Genomic DNA, 27,305 nt, shown 5'->3' with positions numbered 1-27,305 from the left:
ATTACCACCCGTAAGTGATATATTCCAGACAGCTTGATTTCTAGTGCTTAGAGCAGTGCTTGCCACATGATACATATTCAATAAATATTTGGTTAATGACTGTTGCTTGCAATGTAATAATCCCCAAAATAATGGAACTGCCCTCTTCATATTTCTAAGAGTTGTATCTCAAAATTTTGGTTTTAACTTAGTACATTGTCTAGAACCTGGGGGTAGATATTTTCTCTTGTTCTTTACTGAGAATGTCTGTGGTAGTTCACTATTACATATGACTGATGCTTAAAAATTGATTTGGGAATAATATGTTACTGTTAAGCATTTTACTATATACCTAATTTTTTTGTGGTGGTGGTATTTTGGGTTTTGTTTTTTTGTTTGTTTTTTTCTTGAAATAAAGAATGGACATGGACTCCATTTGGGAGACTTTTTTTAAAGATTTTATTTATTTATTCAGGAGACACACACACACACAGGGAGAGAGAGAGAGAGAGAGAGGCAGAGGGAGAAACAGGCTCCATGCAGGGAGCCCGACATGGGACTTGATTCTGTGTCTCCAGATTCATGCACTGGGCTGAAGGCAGGGCTAAACCTCTGAGCCACCCAGGCTGCCCATTTGGGAGGCTTCTTAAAAGAAGATTACCATGGAGGTTTTTCTCCTTTGATCTACCAAGATGATTTGCTGTATCAGTGAAAATAATTTTGGGGGGCAGGGGTTTTCAGACCACTGTGAGATGCTAATATTGACACTACCCAGAAAAACACCACTCACACACGTGTGTATTTTTCAGAGATCTACAAGTTTGTATATAAAACTTGTATGAAAACAATTTTTTTATTTAAAGGCATTAAATTGGGGATCCCTGGGTGGCTCAGCGGTTTAGTGCTTGCCTTTGGCCCAGGGCGTGATCCTGGAGTCCCAGGACTGAGTCCCACATCGGGCTCCCTGCATGGAGCCTGCTTCTCCCTCCTCCTGTGTCTCTGCCTCTCTCTCTCTCTCTCTCTCTCTATCATGAGTAAATAAATAAATCTTTAAAAAAAATAAAAAATAAATAAAAGGCATTAAATTTTTTCATGACCTATCCAAGAGTGCATATATCTGAGGCAAAAACAAAACAACCAAACCGAAACCTGTAAAACATTAAAATATTTTCTAAAATTAAACATACTGCCAAATTCTGAAATAAGACTCATAATATCAGGATGTATTTTTCTAAAATGCAATCTTCAACTTATTTGTCTATTCTATCAAATTTATCTCTAATCAATATTTTATTTTGTATATTATTTCCTCATATTCTTTTTTTAAAGATTTTATTTATTTATTCATGAGAGACAGACAGAGAGAGAGAAAGAGGCAGAGACACAGGCAGAGGGAGAAGCAGGCTCCATGCAGGGAGCCCGACGTGGGACTCGATCCCGGGTCTCCAGGATCACACCCTGGGCTGAAGGCGGCACTAAACTGCTGAGCCACCCGGGCTGCCCTCATATTCTTTTCATAGCAGTATACACTTAAATTTTAAAATTGAGTAGTTTATTTTCACTCTTTCTTAATAGCAAAATATAGGTCTAAAATTTGCCTATTAAATTTCATTTTATCCTATCCCATACATTTTGACATATGATCTCATCATTGCCACCATCTTCTTTTGATTTCCTTTTTGAGCCAAAAATTTAGGAAAGTGGTTTTCTTTTATTGTCTCCAGTCTTTTTTTTTAATTTAAAGCTTCATTATTAATTTCTGCTTCATTACTTTGTGTGAAGACAATGTACACTGTGCTCTTTCCAGTTTGAAATATTTATTCAACCACATTAATTCCTCCAAGCCTTTTCCCAAACCATTTGTCAAAGACCCAGAATAACTGTGTTTCCAACGTTGTTAATCTTCTTTTCCAAAAGCTTTACTTTATAAATATGAAGAGATAGCTTTGTAGAACCCAGAGCTGGAAGTAAAGATATTTGGGGGACCCCAGGATACTAAGTGCTCTTTCCCTCCAGATGATAATGCAGTTGTGCAAACAGTACATTTGTTTAAATAAGAACCAAATAAAGTCCCTATTAGAGAAGCCTATAGATTGTTAGTGTGAGTTCTTCTGGAATGGTGATGAAAACCCATGTATAAACAGATTCCAACAGAGTAAGACTTCAGCCTTCCTTTGTATTCTGTGAGGACCAGATCTATGCCGAGTCCAGGGGCAATGAAAAAGCCCCATGGTAATTGGCTGCATCCTCCTCTGTTCAGACAACTCTCTTCTATTTAATCATGGACCCTTAGCAAGGTTTATGGCAAACTTCTAAGAGCTAATGTCTTACTCTCTTCCTTGGTACTCTGAATTTCTAAACTGCAACAATGCAGTTTAATTAGTGCAATTTAATTTGCCACTTTTTGTGTTTTCAGGATATAAAACATCAAAAATGTGGTTTCACTGTGGATGTATCTTTAAAGAATACAGAGTTAGTTGATTTTTCTCATCTAATGCTTTTCTGACTTATATTCTATGAGTCATTAAAGCCATCTCCCTATTTGTACTTTGTGGAAAGATTTTAACCCATTATTTGATTTTAAACATATTGTGTCGGAGGCTCCTGGGTTGTACAGCCTGTTGAACTCTTGATTTGGGCTCACGTCATGATCTCCGGGTGGCAGAACTGAGCCCCATGTTGGGTTCCACACTCAGCCCACTCAGTTGTGGGCTTGGGACTCTCTCTCCCCCTCTACCTCTGCCCCAGCTCTCTTTCTCTAAAATAAATTTTAAAATTTTCAAAAAACAAAAACATACTGTGTCATTTTTGTTTTAGCCCTTTGAAAAGAGACTATTTTTAAACCTAATCTGAGAGCGTCTTTGTCTTGAAAAGTGGAAATGTGATACACCTGTATTAACTGGAATAATTTATTTGTGTATGTATTTACTGATTGATTTTTAAGTTTATTTAATTAAGCTCTACATCCAGCCTCATGAGGCTTGAACTCATGACCCCAATATCAAGGGTTGTACAATTCTCCCACTGAGCTAGCCAGACACTCCTAACTGGCCTAATTTAATGTCCCATTTTACTTAGGCATTTTATTTTAGGAATTCAGTTGGTTTTAGAGCAAGATTAAAATGACTTATTTTACTCATTCTACTCCAGGTGGGGAAAAGCGTGAGGGGTATCACCCCAGTTTTGGGTGACTTTCTTAGAGAAAAGTCCTATAAAATGCAAATCCAAGGGTGGTCCAAGTAGTTCACATCAATTCATTAGGAATTTACAGCATCTGTATGGAATGGAGACCCCTTAGATTTGTTCAAACCACAGGTGAGAGCCACGAAAGAGAGACACGATAATTATTTCCAAGAATGTGCTGTCAGCCCCAGAGAAACAACCACACAATAAAAGACAACAATCCTCCCAGGGAAATAGAAAAATAAATACTGAAAAAAACTCAGTAATCTTGGGACAGGTTTTGAAACTAAGATAAAAAAGATTTGTGGACTTTAACATTAAATTTTAAGAACTGATTGTGAAGTAAGATTTTTGTGTGTGTGAGTTCAAGCCCTACCTCAGTTCAATTTCTGATATAGAACAGAAGGCCACTGACAGCTACAATAGCGCAGTATGTTCAAGAATCTATGAAAAACTAGTATTAATTTCCCTAATAAGATGCTCATGAAATAAACAGGTTTCTTGTTGCAAGACAAAACAAAAACTTGTTTCTCGTGTATATATGAATTTGAGGCCTACTGGCTACCTTGGTAAACTTAATTGTTTGCTCTACTGAAAGAAATACTAGAAACCAAATGGCAACCACTAAGTAAGACAATATAGTTATAATTTCAATCTATACTTATCTAAGAATCAATATAAGCTTATTAGTAACATACTAAAAATAATGTAGCTGTTAGATTCATTCTCTTAAATGCATCTTCTATTTTCAGAGAAGCAAACTTTTGAGTGGTGATTTAAAAAAAATTTAAAAGAAGGATCCCATTACTAAAGAGAGAAGTCATTTATGAGTTATGAAGTTATAAATTTCAATAACTGCATCTCAACTAAAATATAGATCCTTATGTGTAGTGAGAATAATGATTTTTAGATGTAAATCTTTCAAAAAATAAGCTTCAGTTTTATTTTGGTGTTTGAATAAGACTGATGTGCCCATAGATCAAATAACCAATTACAGTTTTAGATAAAATTGAATTAAGAGAAGGCTTTCCATATTTAGTTTTACTAAAAACAATACAGATGTCATTTAATAAAAACAAGTTCCCTTTGCTATCTGCTTTATCGCTTCAATTGCTCAGACATACTGAAATAAAGCCATTTTGTTTTGTTTTGGTATGAACTCTGCTTTTATAAAATTCATATGTTTACTCCAAAATAGAGACTATGCATAGACATAAACATATTTATAGGCATATAAACACATATGCATAAATAAATATATATCTGTGTTAGATACGGGTATGTATAAAATTTACTTTACTCAGGTAAACATCCACAGGAAAAAAGATTAGATTACTAAAATTTGACTATCTGTGGTTAGGATCTTTTTTCCCTAATTATTCTAATGTGAATTCAATCCACTCTTAGGTATTTTTATCTGGCATTATTATGAAAACAGTATACTGTAATATGATCAACAATGAAAAAAATAAACATTTTCTAAGCACATAAAAATAAATACATAGTTTGGTAAATGTAATACATATACATGCACATATATACATAATATACACACATCAACATATAAATATATATCCATATACACAATAAATGATTTATTCTTTCAGAAATTTAGCTGTGGCATTTGTGTTTATGCTAAAAATTACATTATATTTGCTCCAACTATTCATTATATTATACAGTTGAAATTCCTTTGACTTTTCACCTCCTAGTTACTTAATAATATCTTTTATACTTTCTTAAATCTGCACTGAATCATCCAATCATATTTGCTAGTCCTTGAGTGCAATGAGTATGAGCTCACTAGACAAAGAGTGGCACCTAATTTAGCTATTAAGTCCCTCTGTTTTTTCAAGTCTTTAGATTTACTAGTTTTGTTCTACCTACTGACATATCTGAGACTTCCTTTAGGTTTTCTGGAATGAAAGTTAAGTATTTTTCAACATGTAAAATTGAACTGCTTCCATGATCCCCTGTATATTCAAAGGACCAAGTTTCTACTTTAAATCTTAAGAACAAAAGGATAAATAACAAAAAACAAAATCCTTAACTTTATATGAATAACTTAGATTTCAAAATAGTTAAATATAATGACATCCTTAACAATGAATAATTATTACATTATTATCCTTGGAGGACGAAGCACAAAAGATTGATCAGAATAGCTGCTCAATATATATCTGTAGCCTGTCTGATTTACTGAAAGAATAAAATATGCTGAACTGTGGAGGCTGATATTTAAATTTCAAATCATACTAAACACCTTCACCACATTCACTCAGATAAGAGGATTTAAGACTTACACTGAAGCTATTCTTTACCATACTTAAACTTCAACCAAAACAAGTATCATACATATATGTGGACATGGAGTATATTTTCTATTCTTAAAAGAAAAGTGAAAGAAATTTTCCTAATAAGGACTTAATATAACTAATAAATATTAATGACTAATAAAACACCTGCAACATGAACTAGCTCATTTTTATTTTTTATTTTTTTTATTTTTTTGAACTAGCTCATTTTTAAAGGAAACCTCAGATATCAATTGTTTTAAGAGGAAAAGCATCATTGATGAATTAGAGTGACTGTAAAGTAGAAATTCTAGGCAAGATATGAGCAAAGTGCAGACTCATAATAAGTTTCCAGGCAACTGACTGGATCTTAGCCTCATCATCTCTAATAGTTCTTTCTTAAATCAAGCAAAGGGAAGGGAACATCACATTAGCATTATGCTTAATAGCCAAAAGCTAGTGTCAATGTGATGCCAGAATTATTTCATGATTTCCACAATCCTATAGCAAAATAAATATGAAATATATAATAATTCATTCAATAATTCAACAGTAAAAGTGGAAATATGTATCAATTTAGGGTGCCAGAGTGTGCAACATATCAAAGATGATGAATCAAACAATGCATTTTGCATGAGAATCAGGAGGGAAGTACACACTCATTCAATGGGTCAAAGTTATGGAATGAAAGCAAGTTTAGCATGTTTTTTTTTGGTAACATTTATGTCTCAGATGCAGAATTGTTACAAATGTACACATTTTAAATATTTAGAAGAGAAACTAATTCTACTGACTGAATTTATTAATTTATTTTGATATATTTTGTAATTGAGCAGAGCACCTTTTCCTGCACCCTGCTTTTTGCTCTAATCACTGCCTTTCACCTTGACCTCTCCCTCCAGGGCCTCACTTCTTGGACCATCTCCTCCTTGGGCACATTCCCAGTCCTTGCTTGCTCTTCACACACAGCAGCTCTGAGCCAGAAAAGTCACAAAGCTCTCTTGGCCTCTTTTTTAAAAAGCACCCTCCTTGAGAGTTACTAAGTAACTCTCAGTGTCAATAATCAAAGCATTTTTTTTATGATCCTACCTATTCTGCCTAAAAAATAAACTGTTACACAGATATTTGCATAATATATTCCTTTTACAATTATTTTTCATAGACATTATTTTATTTCATCTTCAAAAAAAAATGACATCAGGATTGGCACTGGAGGACAGATACTAATGCCCTTTGTATATATGAGGGAATTGGATAAACATTTGTTAAGTGACACAATTAGGGTCACATAGCTGGTTAGAGCCAGGCAGGATTCAATCACAGGCTTTAGATTCTCACTTCCCGGGCTCTTCTGGCCAGGCCTCCGCCAGCCCAGGCAGTGTGAACGTAGTTCCACATGAGGGCTAGAGGCCAATGAAAAGGAGGGCAGGAGGCACAAAAGCAACCACTTGTCCCTCATTAGGTGCCAGTACAGGGTCCCATCTGCACCACCTGTGTGGTAGCCTGGCTAAACAGACAGGGAAGGGACAACTTACTGATAGATTGCTATATACCAAGCCCATTATATAAACAACCTATTTATTTCTTGCAAACACCATTACAAAAAGGATGTTATCATACTCATTTTACAGAAGAAGAAAATAAGCCTCTGTGAAGTTAAGTGATCCTCTTTCAAGGCTACATAGCTAATAAGTGGAAAATGAAAACTCAAAACTAGGTAAGCCTGTCTAACTTCAATGCCCATCCTCTTTTCTTGCAACAATGCTGCCTACTACTACATACACTACAGGGGCAAAAAAAATACAGAGAGAGATTTAGAGTACAAGATAAATATATAAATATATAATATTATATATTTACCTGTATTATAAATATATAAATTTATTTATATAAAATAAATTAGATTTTAAATTTATATAAATAAATTTGTATGATAAATATAGAAACATTTATGTTGATATTATATGTGACATATATTAAAAATATATACTATATATTTTATATGCTTATATAAATATATACAATAGAGATATTATATATTAATACATTATTGATTATATATATTACTACTATATATATACTACAGAGAGAGAGAAAATAGCTCAGTGAATAAACATTAATTCAAATAAGAAAAAAACACATCTAACAGAGAACTAGTCACATTTTAATCCTACTTAATTTTAATAATTTTTGTATTCTAAAAATTTTACAGTGGTAATCAACAAAATCTGCCATTTTTTAAGAAGTACTCAGGTTAAGTATCCAATTATGGAGTGCCTTTCACATTTCTAAAAATATCAAGTATCAACCACAAAAAAAATTCAGAGGTTCACAAGTCTAAGTCTACTATTTCTTTTAAAAGTTAGCATATCTTAAATGCCAGAAAAAATACATCATAAAATTTTGTTTCCAAAACAAATGAAATTTCAAGGCAAAGCTTAAAACTGCCAATGATTAGTAAAGAAGGGCTAACTCACGAGTTCAGGTTCTTATGTGGTTTTTCAAAGCTCCTTCAGTTTCACCTGGATTTCAAGAGAAGTAGCATTGCAAATGTGGCACTTATACCTCATTTCCTGGAAAGGAATCTCTAACCTACTATGAAATCCCATTAAAATGTCCTCAATATTCAAATAAAAGTAAGTCCATCAGAATTGCTGAATTACTTGGATATAAAACTCAACAGAAGGGTTGTTCATGTCATTGTGAATCCCTCCAAACACGCATATTTATATATCATAATAACCCCATAAGGTAAGTATTGTGATTATTCTCATTTTATAGATGAGTAAACTGAGACACAGGAACATATTTAAGTGATCCTTTTATTCTTCTCATGTTAGAAAAAATATACTGTAGGCCTTCACAAAAATTTTTCATTTTGCATAAATGGTAACTTTAAATCAAACACTTACCTCTTACTACACTACAAAAGCAACATGCTCATTAGAGCTCAGCTAAAAAGTACTACAACTGCAGATTAAAAATTCAGGTCTTTTTTTATTTTATTTATTTATTCATGAGAGACACACACACAGAATGAGTGAGAGAGAGAGAGAGAGAGAGAGAGAGAGAGGTAGAGACATAGGCAGAGGGAGAAGCAGGCTCCATGCAGGGAGCCCAACCTGGGACTTGATTCCGGGTCTCCAAGATCAAGCCCTGGGCTGAAGGAGGCGCTAAACCGCTGAGCTACCTGGGCTGCCCAAAATTCAAGTCTTTTGGCTCTGATTCATTTATGTTTTGAACCAAAATTAAGCAAATGATGATGTAGATATGAAGTTTCCAGTTTATTAAAATGCACTGTTTGGATAGAGAAATCAGTTATATGGTTCATAACCCTGGCACCTGTACAAAAATGCCTTACCCTTCTTATAATCTATAATATATAGCTACTATCACAGCACCACTAACATGATCACCAATGCCATTCAACACAACCAAGTCTGCCGGAAGCTATTCAGCTGGTGAGGAAAGCTTTTTCTACTAGCCCTAAGAGAGCATGGACTAGACTAGGTCTGGTCTGAGCCCAGGACTCATGTTTAAAACCGCCAGACATAATTACACCTCTGTCCCTCTTATCTTCTATAAAAACGTTTTCAACCATTCAAGAATGATCCTAAGAGTGGGAAAGGGGGCCTATACTAAGCAAGTCAAAACTTTTTTTTTTTTTTTTCCTTAAAGATCAAAACTTCTAACTTCAGAAGTGATCTTGAGCTATGGGGATATCCAGACCGGGCAATTGGATTACCCGTGCCTCACAGGCACTCTGCTGCAGGTTCAGCCACTGCTCTGCCACACCTGTCCTTGTTCACAGGATCAAAAAGCCCTCTGAAGTCCAGCAGGGCAGGCTAGCACTCCATGTGGTTCGCTGGTGTCCATGTAATTCATTCTATCTGGACACCGACATTCCCAACGGTGTGACCACTGTGCTGGATCTCTGCAACCCACTGGTTCTCAAATCTGCCGCTTATTGGAATCATCAGGTAAGCTTTCAGAAATACTGATGCCTGGGCCTCAACTGAAAACTAAATCAGAATTCATTAAGCGTGAGCTACATTATTGCAATGGCTGAGCTCACTCAGAGTCCATGTCTCACTTGTAGTGAGAAAATAACTAATACAAGATCATCAGTGTCTTTGGAGTTTGCAATTCAGTCCATTTCAAAAGGGTCCCAGAGTTGGCATAAGGTCTATCCTTACCTCAAGAATCTCAGGACAGCAAATAGAAAGGTACCAATTTTTCAGTACTCAGATTAAGCAAAGACATATGACTCATGTCAAAAGATCTCTGAATTCTGTTTTTGGTCATTACAAGGTAAGTTAGTGTGGGAATGGAAGCAGTACATATTTTCTTGCCCTTAGCATTATGTCAGAGGAAACTGATTCAAAGTCCTTAAATTATTTGAGGTACTGCAAGGAGGAAAAAAAATGCCTTCATGCCATAATTATTAAAAAGATATGAGAAAGGAGAGGAAGGTAGACTGTGACAGAATAGAGCAATAAATAATTCACCCATCTTTTTCTGCTTTTGTGCCTGTATAGTACTTTCAGTGTAATTAGTTCCTAATTTTATTTGGATTTGTTGTAGAATTCCTAGTAATTCTAATACACACATTAGACATGATGGATACTAAAAGAGACTATCCTATACTAAAATAAAATCAATGAGATTATATATATATATATGTATATACATGTACATGTTACACAGACACACAGACACACAAAAGGTGCTTCATCTCAAGCATTCATTTAACTCCTTTAATCAGAATTTTAGGAGAAAAAAATTCATTAAAATATTTATCTCTCTTCTTAAAATTACTTTTAAATTAATAATAAAGGTGCTAGATTCATTCTATATAATAAATACATAAAATATCCTGCACATAAACATCTACATTAAAGTTGTTTTTGAAGGGGAAAAATGTATAACTACATATTGTTAAACTGAAATCCATACCTCGATTATTGCTGCAGAGCAACGGCAAGGTTTGTTTAGCAAATTTCATGCCAAGCTTCTGAAGTATGCACCCTATCCCTTTCCACACATAATTCAATATAAACACTTTTCTTCTGACAGACATTTTGAAAGATCAAAGTGCAGAACAAAGGCAAAGAGTGACATGAAGCGCAAGTTCTGGACCATTGAGATGAATGGATGGATTAGCCAGAAAATTCACGATGACACCTTGGACCTGCAGAAGTGGTTCTGTTTATGTGATTACAGTTTCAATGCTTAGGAGACCCAAAGCTCTAAACAGTAATTTTCCTCTTTGCCCCTACAGGAAACCCTGCAATATTTCAACAAGCTCATCCATCAGTGTCAATCAGTGCAATTCACCTGACATCTCATTATAGGTTTTAAGCAACTGGATGTCATCTAGAAGAGGACAAATAGTTCATTACACAAACCATTATGGACCAAATAGAACCCTTATGCAAAATGTATCAAACAAAATCCACTATATTGCCAGCAAGGGCTAGATAAAAGTCAAATAAAATAAACGGACTATTGTGAAATATGCCTCTTATAGAGCACAATGATCCAATTCCCTCACACTTATGATTTACAGACTTACATTATAAGAAGCAGTGTTGAGCTTGCTAAACAAAAAAATATGGTTTTATGCATATATACTTGAAATAGAGAATTAGATTAGGAGTGAAGTTTTAACTACATGGACTTCTCTGATCTAGGAGTAGAAAAAAAGGAGAATGTTTGGGCTCACTAGCTGGACTTCAATATTTTCAGCAATTTCCAGCCACCCTCTAAATTAATGTTTTCAGCAGTGTCGTATACCATCACGTTGATTCCAGAATATGGCAAAACATCAAAATCCTAGCCAGTGTTACTCCTTTCACTGCTAGCTTGAAAGGATATGCAATTAATTATATTGCAGATTTATGGGATTCTAACTAGAACCACACTGACTGGCTTGCTAGTGAGTACAGGAAGAAGGTAACCCACAAGGGGCTAGAAGAACCTAAAGAACTACATGCGCAATGGTTTGCAAGAATGAATTACTTTTTAATAGCTTATGCTCCAGTTTATTAAAATTCATACTTTTTTCCTCTTCAATATCATTATCTCTATGGACAAGTTATACTGTAGTTATTTAAAGAGGGGGGCCTGAAAAAGCAAGTCTTAAAGATCTCTAAAAAAACTCTTCTTGAATATGCTTTGAACTTCCAAAAAAATTATTGCATTGGCAGGTGGTGGGAAAATTGACCTTATAATTCCTTCCTACCCTAGAATGATTTAAAGATTCTCTATAAACCTTTTTTCCTCCCTTAGAATAGCAGTTATGCTGATGCAAACAGTCCCATTTCAGGATGATGGCAGGGACAGGCTTGGAGAGTGCCACACTTTCTCAATCATCCTGAGTAGCTCTCTCCTTGATCGACCGTGAAACACTTTTCATGACCTGCTCTGCACCATTCTAAAAAGATTTTTTTTTTTTACTAAGAATGCTAACTATCTGGTGTTGATCAGTCTAGCACACAGCCTCCTTCAGTGCTAAACCCAGAGTGTTTAAGGGAAATTTATTCCACACACAATGAGAAATCCCACCAAAGGAGTCATTAAATCAATAAAGAGTAGATATGGAGCTCAAGATAAAACACTCTCAAGATCTCAGGTGTAAAGCTATATTAACTTACAAAAATTTAAGAAATAAAAGGAAATGAAAGAGAAAAGGGAAGGAAAAAAAAGAATAGATCTTCTGTAATTTAACCCTCTTGTTTCATTTCCAGGTAACATGATAAACATGTTATTACAATATTCTCAGTATTGCTACAGAAAATGATGACATAAGCTGTTAATTACTTTTTTCTTGAATTTCAGTTCACTAAAAAGGAATTTTTAAAGTAAAAATGGTTTACAGAAGCATCTCAATATTCTACTGGGTTTTTTTTAAGATTTTTTTTTTATTTACTCATGAGAAACAGAGAGGCAGAGACACAGGCAGAGGGAGAAGCAGGCTCCCTACGGGAAGCCCAATGTGGGCCTCAATCCCGGGACTCTGGAAACAAACCCTGAGCTGAAGGCAGATGCCCAAATGCTGAACCATCCAGGAATCTCAATATTTTACTGTTTAATGAGACAGGATGGGGTCAAAATAATTCATTACCAATACCTTAGGATTTCATTTCTATTTCAAAAAAAAAAGGAACACCTAGCATAATCTAGTCAACTGTTTTTATGATCTGAGACATTGAAAACATGGATACTTTTCACTTAAACATGTAAAGGAAAAAAGAAAGATATCAGGACAAAGGAAAAAAATTTTAAAAACTCTAAATATATATAGTTCTACATATAGTGTGAAAGCATTTAGCCAGGTGGTAGATCTTCAGGGAATTTCAAAAAAGTGGGTTTAGTAGATTTTTAAACCAGTAGCAGATGAAAAAAAGGGTAATTTATCATCACTATGTCTAGATATTTATAAAGATTTTTGCCAATATACAGTCAAGCAGAAGGCTATGGTTTATATGGTGAGTTCAACAATTACAACCCCTGTTCCTAATCAGAGGCACCACAGAGAGGCTCATCCCTTTTTGACTTGGCCACGTGTTATATGAGGGCTTCCATATTCATTTTTCCTGACTTGAATATATGTCTGAAACCTAGGTATCTTTTCTTCTTCATCATAAGTCAAGTGTATCATCATGAAGCTCAGATCCTGAAAGGACTGAATCCTTATAACCAACACAAGGCAAGAGAAGACAAAAGCCATGAAATTAAACTGATGGTCTTTTTTCCATAAAATCAATCTAATTTTTTTTTCAGAAAATAAAGCACATCTTAACAAAATAGTATGTTTTGCTTTCTAAACAAAGGGTTTATATGAGAGGCAAAGTTCTCCTCAATGGTACCAAATGGGAGTCCAGATACAGAACCATGTATTTGATACATAACAAATTTGGTATATGGCATGGTAGCACTGGAGATAACTAATTGGTCTGGGACATTTGGTTAACCATACGGAAAACAAAAATAAAATTGGATCCCTACACACACACACACACACACACACACACACACATACACAGATCCTAGGTAGATTTAAAGGCAAAGTATGATAGGTAACTTTAAGAACAAGCGCAAAAAGACATCTTTATGACATTTCATTGAAAAGAATTTCAAACAAGATATAAAAGGGTATTGATTGTGAAATAAAAATAACAAATGTGAATCCATTAAAATTAAAAACCCATGGGGGCACCGGGGTTGCATAGTTAAACATCAGACTCATGATTCCTATCAGTGTCATGGGATGCAGCCCCACATCAGGCTCTACGCTCAGTGTAGACTCAGCTTGGGATTCTCTCTCCTCTCTTTCTTTTCCCCCCTCTTTCTTTTCCCCCTCTTTCTCTAAAATAAATAAATCTTAAAAAATTAAAAACTTGTTTATCAAAGAACACTGTAAGTAAAGTGAAAAGACTCACAAATTATGAAAAGATACTGGTATCATAAAAATGACATAGGATTAATCAGATTATTCCAACAATTTCTAAAAGCCAATAAAGGACAGAAATAATCCAAAACAAAAACAGACAATAGGCATTTCCCTGAAAGGAACACTACATTGAGTAAGTACATCCAAAGACGTTCAACTGCATGCTTATTAGGGAAGTGCAAATTAAGACCACTTTAATATCCTCCATAGGACAAAAATTAAGAAACCTTAATATACAAGTGTTGGGAAAAATTTAGAGCAACAGAAACTCTCAGACACCAATGATAAGTGTATAAATTGGTTCTAAACATTTTCAAAAATAATTTAGAATTATAAAATTTTATGTACCTATTTTATGACTCAGCAAATCCACTTTCAGGTTTACCCTAAAAAATACTACATAGGTACCAGGAAACATGTATAAGCAGCAAGTTCAGAAAAGTATTAACTATAATAGCAAAAACCTAAAAACAAGGTAAATGTGTATGAAGAGGAAAATAGATAAACAAATGTGGTTTATTCAAGTAATGAAATACTAAATTGCAGTAAAAAATGAGTAAGTTCTAGCTATACATTATAACCTAACAATGAATTTTAAAATAACATTCAGTGTAAAAAAGCAAGTTGTAGAAGATTGCATATATTATCATGCTATGTTTACAAAGCTGCAAAACAAAACAAACTAAATATTGCTTTGGAGTATATACAGAGATAGTCTCTTTTTACAAAACAAACAAACAAAAATGTGAAATACATACTTGGTGGTGGTAGTTATCACAGAATTGGACTGGTGTAAAATATAGAGTACTATATGTATTGATAATGTCAAGTGGGGTGGTGGGTTCAAAAGCAATCATTTTATTATAAATTACATGTTGTATATTTTCCTACATGTATAAAACCTTACACTGAAAAACCACAAACATAACTGCAATATCTAATATTAGACTTATACATAAAAAGAGTGAAAAATGTCTGCATACCTGTTCTGGTTGGTTTCAACATGATTTTTATTATGTTTTATGTCATTCAAACTTCAAGACGATATATATAAAAAATCTGGTACTCTTCTCTTGAATCATAGGAAGAACTGGTGACCTTAGGCCTATTTTCTTGCATGGTGCGAAAATCAGTGGAACTAAGTAAAAACTGCTTCCTCTAGTCTCATGGCCCCTATCCAGCTTAATTCATTGTTACCACCCTGCCTCTCTAAGTATCTGAGTTTGCAATCACTTAGAATGCACTGGAATTAACAATGGCTCTTTCAAAGTGGCAGAATTAAACATGATTTTATTTCTTTTCTTTGTTTATCTGTGCTTCTTACTCTTCTGCAGGGAATGTCTATTACTTATGAAAAAAAGAAACACAAGCACTATTTTGATGGGTACTGCAAGAGAAAAATGATGAAACTTTATACAGATGACAAGAGAATGAGAAACAAGTTACCTAGAAAGCTAGTGAACGCTACATGTTAAGAATTGCATGTTAATAAAACTAGCCAAATTTAAGACATTTTTAAAAACATCTTTCATCTAAGGCATCTTTTTACAGTTTCTTTCTTATTAAGCTAAATAATACATAGAAAATATAGCTATTTAAAAGCATTACTTTTACATAAAAAAAGGAGTCAATTCATTGGAATCTCAAACTGAGAATGGAATATGAGCTAGGTCCATAGCTATGAGCTTTTCTTTTAGAAACCAAGTTAAAACTTTGTAACTGCAAAGATAGAAAGCTGCCTTATAGCAAGGAACTAATAGCCCTGCCAAAAAATGTCATCATCTGTCAGCAACCTACGTTCTTAAATTTTTTTGAAGAACAAAAAGGAAAAGGTGGTTATGGAATTTATGCATCCCACCCTTTGGCTCTCAGCCCTGCTCCCTTGGAGTGTATTCATGTGAAAGTTCACTAGCCAAGGAGGTTCTTGGCCAAGTATGACTGAAAAGCCAGAGCCCATGGAAGAGTAAGTACAAGTCTTGACTGACATTACAGCAAGTTCCTTTGGGGCAGAGATCTTCCACTGGAGCAAATTCTAGGTCTTACATCCAAGCCAGTTGTCATGATCTAGAAACCTTTATTCCCAAGGTCCTAGGCTGTATCAGCCATTATTTTCTGCTTAACACTTACAGAATACTGACAGCTAATAACTGACCCTGTGTTCTGTGACAGAACCTCTACTTCCATGAGTAACTTGGTAAAGACCTTCTGAAGAAGACTCGCCTAAAACTATTCTGCAAGCAACATCATCCATGATCCATTTTCCTTCAGTTTATCTTCATCTATGATGCCTAAAGCAAAGGAAGTAAAGGAAATGAAGACTTACAGTATTGGGAAGTGAGCATGAGAATACCAGTCTACCATTTAATTTTTCAGTCCTAATCCATAATTCTTGATTGCTCTGGATGCTCACAGAAAATTAGCAGAAAAGAAAGAGTAATTGACAGAAGAAAAAAAAAAAACAATTAAAAGCAAGATGGGCACCTGGCTGGCTCATTTTGTGGAGCATGCAACTCTTGATCTCAGGGTTGTGAGTTTGAGTACCACATTAGGTATAGAGATTATTTAAAAACTAAAACTAAAACTAATAAAAAATCTTTAAAAGCAATACAAAAGGGGGGGAAAGAACTAATAGGAGATAATGCATCTGGCATTCTGTTACATTCATTCAATTTTTCTTGAACTCTATTTGGAAATACTATTATTATTATTCTGTTAAAGATGAGGACACTGAGTTTTCATTCTAGGAATAGGAATAGGAATAACTATAATTTACCTTATGACACAGATAATAAGTAGTAGATCTGATGTTCAAATTCCATTGTATTTGTTTTTTCCATTGGACCGTACTTTCTAGAATATGGAATTATGCAAATTCAGATTTTGTTTGCCTCTGAATGAGATATGGACTTTATAGTCAGATATTAAAAAAATAAACTCATTGCTTCATTCCTTTGATGGCATTTCCTATTCCTAGGCTAAATATTACCGGAGACTGATCAATTAATGGTACAAAAATGATTTACCATAAATTCATGTTAAAGTTATTTCTTTATTTCTATTCAGTAACTTTTACACAATTCCAGGAGATCTATACTGGGGATGGCAAATATACCACTACTCTCCCTGATTACTAAGGTCAGCAACTCCTCATCAAGCATAGCTCTTTCTTCTGTATATTAGGTTGGCCTCAGAATCCTTCTCAACACATCATTGCATGCAGCCACTACCAATCAGAGTTAGGACTGAATTTAAAATTTATGTACACTCCAGTCGTACCTCACTCACCACAATGGCTCCAAACCTATCAGAACACTAGTTACTAAATATATCCCTGCCTCGTTTACTCCCAGTAAGTCACCTTGCAGCCTAGAAGGCATCTAATTAGAATACATTTATCTTTCCTCTTCTTGATCTTAAATTCTTTCCAATCTTTACATTTGTTTAAGAAGAGGTGTTTTTCTCAAATTCACTAGTCATCTATGTTTTTCCTCTCTACCTCATCTGAGTCATCCATGCCTTCACTTATTCATTATTCTTCAGTCTTTCACCCACTGTTTTACTCTACTTCCATGTGTAAACATGCTCCACTCTTTCTTCCTCATAAAAATAAACAATTTTCCCCTGAACTCTGCTGCACTTCAAGTGAACTCCCTGGGGATCTGGTTAAGCTGAAGATTTAGATTCCTTGAACTTGGGAGGCCGGGGGATCTAAGATTTAGAATTTCTAGCAAGCTTCCAGGTGAAGCGGATGCTGCTATTCCACGGACCACACTCTGAGTGCCAAAGCTGTATATATCACTCTCATTTTTTAATCACTCTCTTCTTTTTAATTTTTTAAAAGATTTTATTTATTTATTTGAGAGAGAAAATGTATGAGCACAAGCTAGGGGAGGGGCAGAGGGAGAGGGAGCAGATTCTTTGCTGAGCCAGGAGCCTGATGAGAGGCTCTATCCCAGGACCCCGCATCATGACCTGAGCCGAGATCAGACACAACCTACTCAAGCACCTCTCTCTCTTCTTTCCTCAGAACACTCCTAGTTTTCTTTGGTTCTGATTGCTTTTTTTCCTTCTTCCTTGTGCTTAAATTTTATTTCTATTAATAAAAACAACAGGATTATTCTGAGCATTTCTGATGTGCTAGTAATAATGCCACAAACCTTACACTGACGATCTTAATTCTCAGAAGAATCCATGAGAAGTGTTTCATTTTATAAAGATGGTAAATGAGGTACCATCACCAACACTACACAGGCAGCTTGGGGCAGGGATTCAGCCCCCAACAATTTAACTCGAAATCCTGGGAACTTTACTTGGGCAATCCAGCCTTGTGCCAGGATTGTTCAAGAAGCCATGTGCAAGTCAGTGATGCCAAACTTGCATCTTGCAAGTAAGGGGCTGAAAGGTGAGATTAAGAAGGTGAAAAGGCTGTTGAAAGGCAGATTGTGAAGTACTGCAGGAAATCTGATAAAACAACATGAGGAGGTGAACAGATTGCTGTTGCAAAGTAACCTGATACAGCCTGTCCACTCAAAATTAAATTTCCAAACCTGAAGAATCTTTAGGAAAAACTGGACTCTGAAAAAAAATATTCATGGTAAAGCATTTCACTAAAAAATCAAACTCTAGGGCAGTTCATTTCATATTCTTACAATTCAAGTCATTGGATCAACTGATACAGTGTAATGTCCTCTGTAGAAAATGCTAAAAAGCAAGGCTCTCAGAATTGAGATCAACCACATGCAACATGAGGAGACACCTGGTAATGTTGTGTTATATCTATATTTATGCCTTCCTCAATGCTCAGTCTACTGGCCTTTTCTAATTAATCCTTATAACACTGCACTTCTGAGAGGCAAATTAGAAGCAGAAAACATCTCCATTTTATAAATAGGAAGCAGATGCAGTGACTTAGTGGTACTCAGTGAATCAGTAACAGAACTTTAAGTCAAGCCTAACTTAGGTTCCACTGATTTATCTACATAGCATAGCACCAAATGTAAACTTTAAAGGACAAAAACAAAAACAAAAAAAAAATGGTTCTTCCCTTCTTAAGACACTGAATAACCTGAAGTCTCCAAAAATTCTTATTCTGTGAAATTCTGTAAAACAGGCAAAACTGTGCCAGTTCTTTCTCTAGGATTAATATGTTTCTTCTGAAATGCAAAATTACTAGACAGGAGTCTTGCCCATTAATCCTCACAATTAGCTTTAAAAGTACCTGAGATCAGACACCAGGAAGTTGCAAAAGATATATACCTCATTTGACATTAAGAAAAAGTAAAGAAGGAAATTATATGAAAATCCACTGTGGCTAAAATAAAAGTCATGGATTAAAGGCTTTATGAAAAACTGCCTTATTAAATTCTACCATTCCTTAAAAGAGAAGAATAGTATTAGTATAATTAATGGTTGTTGTAATTACTTTCATAATGTACTTTTCTTGACACAAACATTTTTTAATCAATCCAAAATGCAAAAATGCTCATTAGTGAGTTTATTTTAATAACCTTTATTAATACGTGTCTAAAACTCACACCTTCCAGTACTTGAATCAAACTAGAATAAATATTTTTCCCCATAAATTCTACATTTTTGGTAACTGTTAGGCATAGATTTTTAATAGAAGACAGACACAAACTAAACATAACAGTGCACATTTTCTGACCTTTAAAAACATATCAGAACTTTCACTGTTCAGGATTGCTCTACCTTCAAATATGAGACCCACAAATAATTCTTCCTAAGAGATAAATGCAGTGTAAGAACAGTTGCATGAAACTTAAAATCAACTGCATGATTAATTGATGTATTATGTGAATAAGAGAAAAGAGAAATGTCACCATTCCTAGGTCACTTTTTGCTCATTTCTTAAAGAGAAATCACTGTTTTTATACTTAACACTTGTATTCATAATGATCCCAAGATATTTATATCTGTTCACCATTGTGTGTGTATACTGCTTTTCCATGCCTTTATAAATCATGAAATCATAAATATCCAAATTCCTCAGTGTTGAGAATCTTTCTTGTGATTTTGATGACTGGGCCACATTGTGTTTCCAGTTACTAAGATTCATATTTTTATTAAAAATCAAGTTTATTCGACATGCATAATCTAAACACATACCACTACCCTCTAACATAGACATATAAGAAAATGATGATTGCAGCACATAAACATCACAGATTTCTATTCCGTGGCAATAGAATCCTTTAATTTCTTCAATTCCATGATGAAGTTTGGAAAATGAGGACTGGAACATCATAAATGCTGAACGTCCACATGGCCGAGTACAAAAGGTTAGATCATTTGCAGCCTAACAGCTCATTCTGTTCTCCCAGAAACAATTCATAATCAGTGAGGAGAGCTATGACTCCTAAGAGAACTGGGGAGTTCACTGGTGCTCCGTTCGCTCCCCCCAAAGCGATGCCTCAGGAGCAGCAAAAGCTAGCTCAAGACAGTAGCCCATGCTGAGTCAGCACTTGTCCTTGAACCAGAAATTCCAGAAGGGTGGGAAGCTGGCAGGGAGAGAAGGGAAGAAATAAGGAGGACTTGGAGGAAAGAACATATCATATACTGACAATGGGTCTCCTGAGTGTATCAGTAATAAATTGGCTTTCTTCCAAAATGTTTTTCTCTTTCTCCCTCTCTCTCTCTGCAATAAAGGAAACAGTACATTAAAGTGTTTTGTGGTCTATGGACAATTTGGAAAATCACACATTTGCAACAGTACTGCTCTATGAATTAGAGTTAAGGTCTTTTCCTTAAACAGAAGTAGCATTAGCTACATATTCAACAGAAATCTAACCCTCAGTAAAATTTTATGCCTATTGAAGCAGTTAAAGTGTTTCCAGAATAAGAGAAATGAACGTTTCTTTTGGTTTCCCTAGTGTAATATAACTGAATGTAATTATTTACCAAATATACAGAATGAGAATGTTTAAACTGAAATTTAATTTAAAGATTTAAGTTCTTCCTAGGGGAAAAAAATGCTACCCAAACAAGAAATCAACATGTAATAGATGAGCTGTTTTGAAGGGATGGAAAACAGCGGTTTGGATAACTTCAGGAAAGAGGTATGGGTAGGGTAGAAGAAATAAGTCACCATCCAGCTTCACTTACCTGTGTGTTGTTTGAGATTGTCAATGAGCAGCTATAATTTTAGTAACTTAGTATTTTGAGAGAAGAATACCCAGTGTCTCTCCTTGCTATGCCTGACTAGAAGAAAGAATAAATCCCTCCAGCTTATGGAAACTTTAGTATATCCTATAAAATGTATTATGGTTATTAGTTATAAGGTAGGTACAGGAACAAAGAATCAGCTAGGAAAAAAAAAACACTTTGCTAGACTAAAACACTTTCTTGGAATTCTCAGAAGAGGAGAAACACGATTCAGCTCCTGGAAACTAGGTTAGTTTTGAATGAGCCCAACGAACAGAAAAATTGCTTCTGTCTGCAACATGTTACAAAACTGATACCAAACAAGTATAATTCTTCGGCCATATTTCAAATAAAATCAATTTATCCATCAAGAATTATAGACCCAGAAATGCTCTAGACACCATGAGAATAAGTAAGTAAGTAGAAAGAAATCACCCCAGGGGCACCTGGCTCAGTGGTTGAGCATCTGCCTTTGACTCAGGTCGTGACCCTGGGGTCCAGGGATTGAGTCCCACATCAGGCTCCCTGCAGGGAGCCTGCTTATCCCTCTACTTATGTCTCTGCCTTTCTCTCTGTCTCTCTCATGAAATGGGTAGGAAATATCAGAAAGGGAGACAGAACATGAAGACTCCTGACTCTGGGAAACGAGCTGGGGGTGGTGGAAGGGGAGGAGGGCGGGGGGTGGGGGTGAATGGGTGATGGGCACTGAGGGGGGCACTTGGCGGGATGAGCACTGGTGTTATTCTGTATGTTGGCAAACTGAACACCAATAAAAAATAAATTTATTATTAAAAAAGAATAAATAAATAAAATCTTGAAAGAAAGAAAGAAGAGAAAAGAAAGAAAAGAAAAAAAGAAAAGAAAAGAAAAGAAAAGAAAGAAAAGAGAAGAAAAGAAAGAGAAAAATCATCCCAGCCCTTGGGAAGTATATGCTGTGTAAATGATAAAGCAAGACAAATAAGTAAAAATTGTTAGCAATGTAGCGTATAATAATTTTGAAATGAGTGGGACAAAGAGCATTGTAGTAAGTAAAGGAAGAAATTATTCTTTGAGAAAAGAACGTGGAAATCTTCAAGAAGGAGATGAGACTAAAGCAGACCTTGGAAGAACTAGAGACTTAATTTGATTAAAGTGATAGGGAGAAGAAGGGCATTGGAGAGAGAGGCAGAGAAGGGGAAATAATGATTTTGAAATTTTCCTTTTGTCCACAGCAAATGGGAAGCCTCTGGAAACTTTTGGTTAAAGGGAACATGCTCATGAGTTAGTCACCAAAGTTACTTTGGTAGATAGATCACTAGAGACAGAAAGTGGGTACTGAGCTCATGACTATGTGGAGGATCACTGCACCAGAGCCTCCTGTACAGTTCTGAAAAATCCCTTTTTAAATTTTGAAAATGTAAATGAGAGCTAAGGAAATGAAAGTATAAGAATAAAGAGAAGCTACCTTAGGGACAGCAGCAAATATCGCTCGTCCCCTCTCCTCTACCCTACCACCAATTTAAAGTACAGCAAAGTCACTAGAGGAGCGGGCTCTCGTATCAGGCTTCATGGATTCAAATATTAGCCCTGCCATTTATTACTGGTGTTTCGGGGCAAATCACTTGATCCTGAGTATTGACCATGAAAGGAGTATTTTTTATTCTTCTTTTTTTAATATTTCATTCATTTATTCATGATAGACACAGAGAGAGAGAGAGAAAAAAAAAAGAGAGAGAGAGAGAGAGAGAGGCAGAGACACAGGCAGAGGGAGAAGCAGGCTCCATTCAGGGAACCCGAAGTGGGACTCGATCCCAGGACTCCAGGGTCACGCCCTGGGCCGAAGGCAGACGCTCAAATGGCTGAGCCACCCAGGCTGCCCAGAGTATTTTTTTCCATGAATACTGATTGTATGATAGGTCCTTTACTTAGACTATTTCATTTAACCTTCCCATTCTCGTGACATGGTCTCCTAAATCAGTTTTCTCATTCAGGGTGATTAGTGAGAGTACATGTGCCTAACATTATAGCTAAACCTATCCCTGTTGATTCTAGAGCCTGTGTTCTTAACTACTAAATGATATAGAGAGGGAATACCTGAAGATAGGATGCACTTGCATGGTACCCTGTGTTGGATTCCTGAGCAGAAGCACCATAAGCAAGACATGAGCACCTAGATCCTTGTACCTAACAGCTTTTATTTAACATATATTAAAACCACAACAGTTTCATGGTCAAAGTCAAAAGACAGCAAATGTCAGTTAAGTAACACATTTGAGTTGAGGAGGCTAGAGAGGTCACCCCAATTGCAAGATGGTTCTCAAGAATTAGTCACCATTCAGTGCCAGTCAATGGTTGCCATGGAAAAAAAGTAGGTCCACATTAATGGATTTTTCATTTCTCAAAATCACACGGAAGTAAGGATCTTTATGCTGACAACTAATTCAAAATGTTTGAAAATTCCAATGTAAGGTGAACAAAATATTAAAGTCCTTTGGCCTGGGTCACTACCTCAGCATGACCAGACAAAGGTTCACTTCTACTCTAGTGTCACTAACAGAGCAATGCTTTTCATGTCTCTTGCTGTTTCTGGCAAATGCAAAAGGTACTCAGAAAATGGTTATGTCCAGGGAATGGTGCCTAAAACAGTAAATCCTCTGTTCCTTAAGAAATAAGTATCTTGTAGCACCTGCAGACACATTTTGTGTTATATTCAGCTTAACAGAAAGCTTGAGCGATGAACAGGTACTACTGAGAGCATTACCAGTACTGGTATGTTCTCCATGTGTGCCAAATAGTGTTCTCAATGCTTTCTATACAACTCTTTCAATCATCCTGAGAACTACATAAGTGAGTTTATTATTCCCATTATACAGAGAAGACAACTGAGAGGTTCAATAACTTGCTCAAGGTCACAAAACTAGTAAGCTTCAGAAGCAGGATCTGAACCTAAGAAGGCTGCTTCCAGAGTCTGAGCCCCTCACAACTACGGGCAGTACCTTCCTAAATCTAAATAAGGGCAGTAAGAGGTTGACAATGCTTTGGAGTTACTGTCCTCTTGTCCCTCACAGGTGCTGCCATGAACATACGTGATACTTTTATTTTTAGAATTAATGCTGCCTTACCCCCCTTAGCAGGAAGGAATTTTGTGTGGTAGGTATATAAAATATCCCAAATGTTCCCCATATCACTTTTACTCACATCAAATCACCAATATATACTTATACAACTGTTAAGCAGTATTCACAAATGTGTAACTTCTTATTATTTTAATTTGATACTTAAAAACTTTAAGCATTCATGAATATATGCTCTACTGACTCAGCCAGCCCAGCACCCCCACCCCGACATTCATGAATGTAAATATATACATATTTGTAAATGCACATTTATAAAGTCTCCTGGGGGTTATAATATTATTCAAAGGTGGGTTTTTTTTAATGTAAGCCTCAGTAGTCCATTATTGCATTTGATTAAAAGAGAAATTCCTAACAAAATAAAATTAAGGGATATATAAACATACCTACCAAGTTCTCAATGTTCTCATCTACTCCTGTATTTCATCACCAATTTTTTGAAAGTTTCAGCCCTCAGAAAGAGAAACTCTCGTTTGAGGATGTTGGGATTGCCTTGGCTTTTTACAGTCAATATCAGTTTGCATACAATTAGAAATATAAGTTATTAATGTTTCCAAAAGCACTTTTAAATATCCTATGAATCACTAACTAATCTCTCAATCTAGTCACATTTAACAAGCAGAAAACTATACCTTTAAAGAAAAAGAGCTTTTTCTTCTATTCCAATATGCAAGTAAAAGTCAATTGCAAAATCATTTTAGTCTAAATTACAATAACTGTCTCGCAAATTTTCTTCCATATTTACTTGAGCCCCAGTCCAATATGGCAGACAGAATGATACTTCTGAAAATTAAATGAGATGATGTCGTCACTGGTTTCCTTTTGCCATTTAAAGCAATCACCGAACCTAGAAACAAATCCAAGCTTCTCACAAAAACCTTTTGGACCTGCCCCACCACCCCTCCCGCCATACCTTAGCTCATTTTCTTCATTCACAGTGAGATACTGAGACACATGTTCAGTTCGAAAAATAAGCCAAGCTCTTTCCTGACTCAGGGTCCTCTCATACTGTAGTCCCCTGATAGAAAGCTATTGGCTGGGGCCCTGTGAAATAACCTCCTTAGAAACATTCTTCCTGACTACCTAGCTTTAATTTGTTCCCTAGGGTTACTCTCACTGTCCTCTTCCTTCTTAGAACTGATTTTGATCCACAAAATGTGGATCTTAGAACTTAGATCTTCTTAGAACTGATTTTGATCCACAAAATGTGTCTGCATCATTTCCTTTTTGCTAATATGTTGTTTTGTCTGTCTCTTCCACTGGCTAGAATTGCACAAAGGCAGAAACTATGCTTGTGTTTTCACTATTGTATAGGTGGAACCCAACCAAATGCCTCGAACACAATTAGCATGCAATCAAAGTTTGGTGAGAGAAATGAAGAAAACAGGAAGAAGGGAAGAAAAAGAAAGGAAAAAGGAGGGATGGGAGAAGAAAAAATAATTGCTATGTTCATGCAAATTGAATTTTTTATGATTAGGCTGTTCAGACAGTGTGAATGTCCAGACAATTCTCAAGGTATTTCTTACTCTTGTCTACTCTTTTCACATGCAAAGTAGGCTGAATATGTAGGAAGAATTTCAAAGTAAAGATACAGTGAGTGGGACCTAAAATTGTTTCAGATCCTTATATCAAAATCAAAGCTTATATATTTTGTATGCTGATAAGATCCTAGAAACAGAACAGTTTGTAGGTCTGTTTTTATTTTATTTCAAAGACTAGTAGGAAAATGCCATTAGTTGTGCATAAGAAGGGGCTAGTCATTTCTTTAAGTGACCCAAATGTATAGAACCTACTGCTAATTAATTTAATCTTTCAACCATAAGTATTGATTTCTACTATACATAAGACTAACAATATAGTTAAATGGAAAGAACTAGGGGGAAAAATTACATTTCACAATTCAAAGAAACATTCTTACAGGTTTTTTTTTTAATTCTTACAGATTTTTAAGTCCTGTATTCCTAATTATCCATACATTGAAGAGAATGCTGGCATTGCACTTGTCTCTTGTCATAGCCTAATTTTTCCAGTGTAACTTTATACACTTATGAGGTTTAGGGATTCATATCATAGTTTCTTGGATCTCCCCGCTTCTCTCATGTATAAATACCGATTTTGTTCCTTGACTCTTGTCTTTACCTTAAAATGAAGTTTTCTGGAGGAAAAATGCTGTGAAAATCTTAAAGTGAAATTCTTCCTACATACCACTATAGGTTAGGCCAGAAGATGTTTTCTAAGGCATAGATATCCAGAGGTGGGACAGCTGACCGAGAGGAAGAGACTACTCATTCCAAAGAGTTGCTGAAGGAAGGGTCCTCATCACCTGTCAAAGTCCTCAGCACAAACCCCTGAAATCAGAAGGTTCATCTAAAGCAATGTGGCATCACTGATACTTTCAAGTCACTGCAGTTTGTTTCAGGAAGTTAAGGTTTCTGAGAAGATATTAGTCTTTCTAATAAAAACACATGTGCTGCCCTCTAGAGGCTACAGAAAAGAATCAACCTGAAAATTCTGAAAGAAGGAAAAAGTAAAGGGAAAAAGGACACAGGAGGCACTTTACTGCTTTTCTGACCTATTGTATTACAATTAGTGTCAGGCTTTTAATTTGAGAAGTAAATTAATCATCTAGAGGAAATTCTGAATCTGATGCAAATAGCTTTCTCTGAAAACACACCTGTGGATCTTTTTAAAAAATATATTCATTTGACAGAGAGAGAGAGAGAGAGAGAGCAAAAGGCGGGGAGAGGAGGGAGAGAAAGTCTTAAGCTCACTGAGGCACTGAGGCACTCACCACCCTGAGATCACGACCTAAGCTGAAATCAAGAGTCAGACACTTAACTGACTGCACCACCCAGGTGCCCCTTTTATTAATTTTTTAACATGCATTTTAAAACAACTTTATTGAGTAAACTTACTCATTTTAGGGGTACAATTCAATGATGTTCTTTTTTAAATTAATTTATTTATTTGAGAGAGAGAGAGAGAAAGCATGGGGTGGAGGAAGGCAAGTAAAACAGAAACTTAAGCAGGCTCCACACTGAGCACAGAGCCAGAAGTGGAGCTTGATCTCCTGACCCTAAGATCATGACCTGAGCCAAAACCACAAGTCTAACACTTAAC

At 35.5% G+C, this 27,305-nt stretch overlaps 1 protein-coding gene and 1 long non-coding RNA gene across 7 annotated transcripts in view; one reads left to right on the top strand and one right to left on the bottom strand.

Moving 5' to 3' along the window:
- LOC121474762 overlaps positions 1-18,402 on the top strand; it is a 90,253-nt gene extending 71,851 nt beyond the window's left edge. For 2 of the 3 annotated variants that reach the window (XR_005983516.1, XR_005983517.1), the window contains 2 exons: positions 9,135-9,436; positions 10,533-13,076. This is a non-coding gene — a long non-coding RNA (uncharacterized LOC121474762). Of the gene's footprint in view, positions 1-9,134; positions 9,437-10,532; positions 13,077-16,080 lie in introns of those variants that run through there. The other variant, XR_005983518.1, reaches the window with a different exon arrangement.
- Positions 1-27,305, bottom strand: part of HDAC9 (histone deacetylase 9) — a 927,702-nt gene that overhangs the window by 637,626 nt on the left and 262,771 nt on the right. The gene's annotated exons all lie outside the window — the stretch shown is intronic.

The sequence above is a fragment of the Vulpes lagopus genome, chromosome 13 (genome assembly GCF_018345385.1).
Source record: "Vulpes lagopus strain Blue_001 chromosome 13, ASM1834538v1, whole genome shotgun sequence".
Classification (NCBI taxonomy): Eukaryota; Metazoa; Chordata; class Mammalia; order Carnivora; family Canidae; genus Vulpes; species Vulpes lagopus.
Note: the sequence above shows the minus strand (reverse complement) of the source record. Positions and strands in the feature narration are given on the sequence as shown.